This window comes from Bidens hawaiensis, unplaced genomic scaffold (genome assembly GCF_021521415.1).
Source record: "Bidens hawaiensis isolate Kalapana, Puna unplaced genomic scaffold, B.hawaiensis_p1.1 tig00016109_1, whole genome shotgun sequence".
Taxonomy (NCBI): Eukaryota; Viridiplantae; Streptophyta; class Magnoliopsida; order Asterales; family Asteraceae; genus Bidens; species Bidens hawaiensis.
The window spans coordinates 190445-196024 of NW_027492464.1; positions in this window are offsets into that span (position 1 = coordinate 190445).

Here is a 5580-nt window from a genome sequence, read left to right on the forward strand (position 1 = left end):
TCCGTTTTCATAACCATTTTCGAGCTCAAATCGAGCAAAAACTCCCTATTTTCGTAACTTGAGTTTTCGGGTCAAAAACCGCCTTGTTTTGATGTCAAAATGCAAGCTTTTGTGTTTAAAAGTACAAGGAATCGATAGCCCTTTCAATCCCGAGCATTTCCATGTCAAAAACTTCGATTTTGGGTCAAAAATCTGGAAAATCTGGAAAACCCGTGGGTTTCTCCGTCGCCCAGCTTGAAGGAGTCGAATCAGACTCATTCGATCGAACCAGTCGATCGAATCAGTCCATTCGATCGAATGCGTAGATCGAACAAGTCCAGTCGACCGAATAGGGAAGCAACCGAATAGTCTCCAACTCATTCGATCGAATGAGTTTTGTATTCGATCGAATGAGTGTTGTATTCGATCGAACGTGTTCCTATTCGATCGAACGTGTTCCTGTTTGATCGAACGTGTTCCTATTCGATCGAACGTGTTCCTATTCGATCGAACGTGTTCCTATTCGATCGAACGTGTTCCTATTCGATCGAATCAAGCCAGAACCAAGCTGTTTCCGAGTTCGCCTAAGGTTTAACTTCGCCTGAAGCGAAGTTCGTTTATAAAATGAATTAAAAAAAACCTAATGGAAAATGTGTTAAGGCAGTTATCGAAAACGAGTAGTAGTAGTTAATTGATATGTGTAAATATTATACAGTTAGCCGAGCCCAGTTAAAGAAAGGAATTACAATCAACGGAGAACGTAACCGTATTCAGGTGAGTTTCTAGCCCCATTTCCTTGTTATGTTTTCGGGGCTGTGTGCATACTCGATGTGAAGTGTGAATCCACTTACTTTAAGTGGTAAGTGTATGCTATAGATGTTATATGAGGTATATATTTATAATGCTTGTCGGTACGTGAACGATCTTCGGATATTGCACGTATCGCCAAGGATAGCGATTGCCAAGTGGTTGATAGTGTGTATGAATGATGTGATGTGACTTGTTCACTACGTAAATACTAAACTAATATGAGTGTGACCAAGGCAGGTTGAGGTAGAGTGTGTTAGAGGTAGCAGGAGTCTAGTAAGGGTGTTAGTGGCATAGCGTGAGTGCGTGATAGGGAAAGCCTATACGTGCCTTCGTTATTAAGTGGCATAGCGTGAGTGCGTGATAGGGAAAGCCTATACGTGCCTTCGCTATTAAGTGACATAGCGTGAGTGCGTGATAGGGAAAGCCTATACGTGCCTTCGTTATTAAGTGGCATAGCGTGAGTGCGTGATAGGGAAAGCCTATACGTGCCTTCGCTATTAAGTGGCATAGCGTGAGTGCGTGATAGGGAAAGCCTATACGTGCCTTCGTTATTAAGTGGCATAGCGTGAGTGCGTGATAGGGAAAGCCTATACGTGCCGTTGTAATTAAGTGGCTAAGCTGTAGGGGTAATTAAGTGGTTAAACAGTGGCATGTTAGACAGTGGACTATGTGTCTTCGGATACGTATATATATATTGTATGAAGTGGTTGTATGATAAGTTGCTTGATTAACTAGAACTCACTCAGCGTAGCTGACTTTTAGTATGCACGCAGGTGAGCTGATTATAGAGTTAGCATGAGGATGACACACGGCATGGATTGAACGGCTGGCATCTGAAGAAAGAAGTAAAGATGTTTTAAATATAAAGTTTTGTGTTATGATATCAAAGAAAAGATTGAATGATTTGTAACAAATGATTGATGTTTTATATTCCGCGAAAAGTTTTAATAAACTCTGATTTGAAGAACTGTGTTTATGAGTAAATCCGACGCGAAAGTAGGGCTTCCGGTAACGGGGCCTTACAAGTTGGTATCAGAGCATAAGTTCGAGAGATTTAAGCATCCTACATGCTTAGACTCGAACAGAAAATGGGATTTAAGTAAGAAGGGAAAGAAGATGCCAGTTCAAGAATGCCATGTGTCGCTCAAGCAAGATCAGTAAAGGTAAGGTGTATGATTAAATGATATATGTTAATGAGAAAAGAAAGATATGTGAACGTTAGGGATAGGAATAATTGATTGTTTGATTTGACAAACTGCTTATGTAGAACCAGCACAAATGGACTCATAAAGGGAAGTGTATAGGACACGGAAAGTAACGTGATCAGCTAATCACAACTGGCCACTGTTATTACCTGTTAGCCTTACTATCCTTGTACTAGATAGATCCTTGAGTGATGATGTTTGTGTTTTCCCTTTTAGATTACGATGGCTGGAGCTGGAGAATTTGTTGAAACTGGGGGTCGCACTGGGCGTCGTGGCAGGCCTCGTCTTGTCCGGCAACCCTCGGTGGAAGAAGCTTCCCACACCGAAGATGAAGGAAGCGCAGCTGGAGGAGACCAGAACAACAACGAAGAAGTTCAACTTAGCCCTGCAGTTCAAGCAGCCATTGTTCAAGCTGTAGTTGCTGCTGTGAAGAACCTGAATCCCGAAGGGTCTGCTGGAAGCCGTGAACGAACCGTTGAAGGGGCAGGTGGTAATAATAGAAAGAATGACGAGAGGGAAAGGGATAACTCGAGTGAGGTAAAGTCTGTGAAAGATGATGAAAGGAAGAGGGGCCGAGGCGGTTGCAACTATAAGTCCTTCAAAGGTTGTGACCCGCCTAAGTTGACTGGTTTGGGAGACGCAATCGCTACTCTTCAGTGGATAACCGCCATGGATAAGGTTATCCGCATTAGCGAGTGTCGTCCTGACCAAGCAGTGGGTTATGCCACTCAGTCATTTGAAGATGAGGCCATGTACTGGTGGGAAACGGTCGAACAAAGGAAGACCCGAGAGGAGATTAAGGCCATGAGGTGGGATGACCTTAAGGAGTTAGTGATGAAAAGGTTCTGTGCTGATGCTGAGGTTGAGAGGGCCGAGATGAAGTTTCTGAATCTAAAGGCGGACAAGATGACACATCGTGAGTACACCACTGAATTCAACCGCATGTCTAGGTTGGTACCTGACATGGTGAACACCGAGGCGAAACGGATCAAGTGCTACGTTAGAGGACTTCCCCAGAAGGTCCGCATGTTGGTCAGGGCCAACAAACCTGTTACCTTTGAGTCTGCGGTCGAGTTGGCGGAGATAGTCTATGATGATCTGGCGGCGGATGATGTGGGAGTGGAAGATGAGGGAAAAGGGAAAGGAACTAAAAGAGCTGGGGATATCGTGGAACATGCAGGGAGAAGGACACAGAAGATGGCAGGGAGTGGAGCATGTAAGGTGTGTGGAAAGATGCACTTGGGGGAATGCAAGGCTGGTCCAAACCAGTGCTACCGATGTGGGAGGGAGGGGCACCTCTCCCGTGAATGCACCGAGGACCAGAAGTGTTATAGGTGTGGTAAGTCAGGTCACATAGCTAGGGAGTGTAGAGAAGCCGTGGCAGTGAGGGAAGGAAGAGGAAACGCGTGAAGGGATGGTCTATTAGCTGCTGAGGAGGTTGCAGGAGAATAAGTGGCATGTCACAGTTGTTTTATGTTTAGTAGTTAAAGAGTGTTTTATGTTACAGTTGAACCTATGTTGTTTAGCAAGCTTGAATGATTTCCTTTTATGTTATGAAGTACTTGTGACTTCTTGTGCTTTAGTATGAACGATCTATGAATTTAACTTGAATGCATGTTGGTTATAATAAATAGTTGTGTGATGGTAAAGCGTGTAAATATAAGAAGTTTTCCGTTTATAGGGAATAAGTTAGGTTTCGGGGGCGAAACCTCTTTAAGGAGGGAAGACTTGTAACATCCCGAAATTTTTATATTGATAAATAAAAGAAAGTTATGTTTAGTAATTTCACGTTTTAGTTATTTAATGTCGAGTAAGGAACGGGTCTTGGGCTTAGTTATTTTATGAACTCGGCCTGTCTCGACCCGTAGGAAGCCAACCCGAGCCTAACCAAACCCGTAGTATATAAACGAAAGTTCTTGACACTTCCGCCATTTTTCACCATCTTCCTTCACTTACACCCACCCAAACACTCTCATTTCTAGAGAGAGAAGCTAGAGAGAGAAAGTTCTCAAATCACAAATCCGAGTCCACAATCTTGTTCCTAATCGTTTTTGGTAAGTCCCTCTCGAAAATCATCCGTTTTCATAACCATTTTCGAGCTCAAATCGAGCAAAAACTCCCTATTTTCGTAACTTGAGTTTTCGGGTCAAAAACCGCCTTGTTTTGATGTCAAAATGCAAGCTTTTGTGTTTAAAAGTACAAGGAATCGATAGCCCTTTCAATCCCGAGCATTTCCATGTCAAAAACTTCGATTTTGGGTCAAAAATCTGGAAAATCTGGAAAACCCGTGGGTTTCTCCGTCGCCCAGCTTGAAGGAGTCGAATCAGACTCATTCGATCGAACCAGTCGATCGAATCAGTCCATTCGATCGAATGCGTAGATCGAACAAGTCCAGTCGACCGAATAGGGAAGCAACCGAATAGTCTCCAACTCATTCGATCGAATGAGTTTTGTATTCGATCGAATGAGTGTTGTATTCGATCGAACGTGTTCCTATTCGATCGAACGTGTTCCTGTTTGATCGAACGTGTTCCTATTCGATCGAACGTGTTCCTATTCGATCGAACGTGTTCCTATTCGATCGAACGTGTTCCTATTCGATCGAATCAAGCCAGAACCAAGCTGTTTCCGAGTTCGCCTAAGGTTTAACTTCGCCTGAAGCGAAGTTCGTTTATAAAATGAATTAAAAAAAACCTAATGGAAAATGTGTTAAGGCAGTTATCGAAAACGAGTAGTAGTAGTTAATTGATATGTGTAAATATTATACAGTTAGCCGAGCCCAGTTAAAGAAAGGAATTACAATCAACGGAGAACGTAACCGTATTCAGGTGAGTTTCTAGCCCCATTTCCTTGTTATGTTTTCGGGGCTGTGTGCATACTCGATGTGAAGTGTGAATCCACTTACTTTAAGTGGTAAGTGTATGCTATAGATGTTATATGAGGTATATATTTATAATGCTTGTCGGTACGTGAACGATCTTCGGATATTGCACGTATCGCCAAGGATAGCGATTGCCAAGTGGTTGATAGTGTGTATGAATGATGTGATGTGACTTGTTCACTACGTAAATACTAAACTAATATGAGTGTGACCAAGGCAGGTTGAGGTAGAGTGTGTTAGAGGTAGCAGGAGTCTAGTAAGGGTGTTAGTGGCATAGCGTGAGTGCGTGATAGGGAAAGCCTATACGTGCCTTCGTTATTAAGTGGCATAGCGTGAGTGCGTGATAGGGAAAGCCTATACGTGCCTTCGCTATTAAGTGGCATAGCGTGAGTGCGTGATAGGGAAAGCCTATACGTGCCTTCGTTATTAAGTGGCATAGCGTGAGTGCGTGATAGGGAAAGCCTATACGTGCCTTCGCTATTAAGTGGCATAGCGTGAGTGCGTGATAGGGAAAGCCTATACGTGCCTTCGTTATTAAGTGGCATAGCGTGAGTGCGTGATAGGGAAAGCCTATACGTGCCGTTGTAATTAAGTGGCTAAGCTGTAGGGGTAATTAAGTGGTTAAACAGTGGCATGTTAGACAGTGGACTATGTGTCTTCGGATACGTATATATATATTGTATGAAGTGGTTGTATGATAAGTTG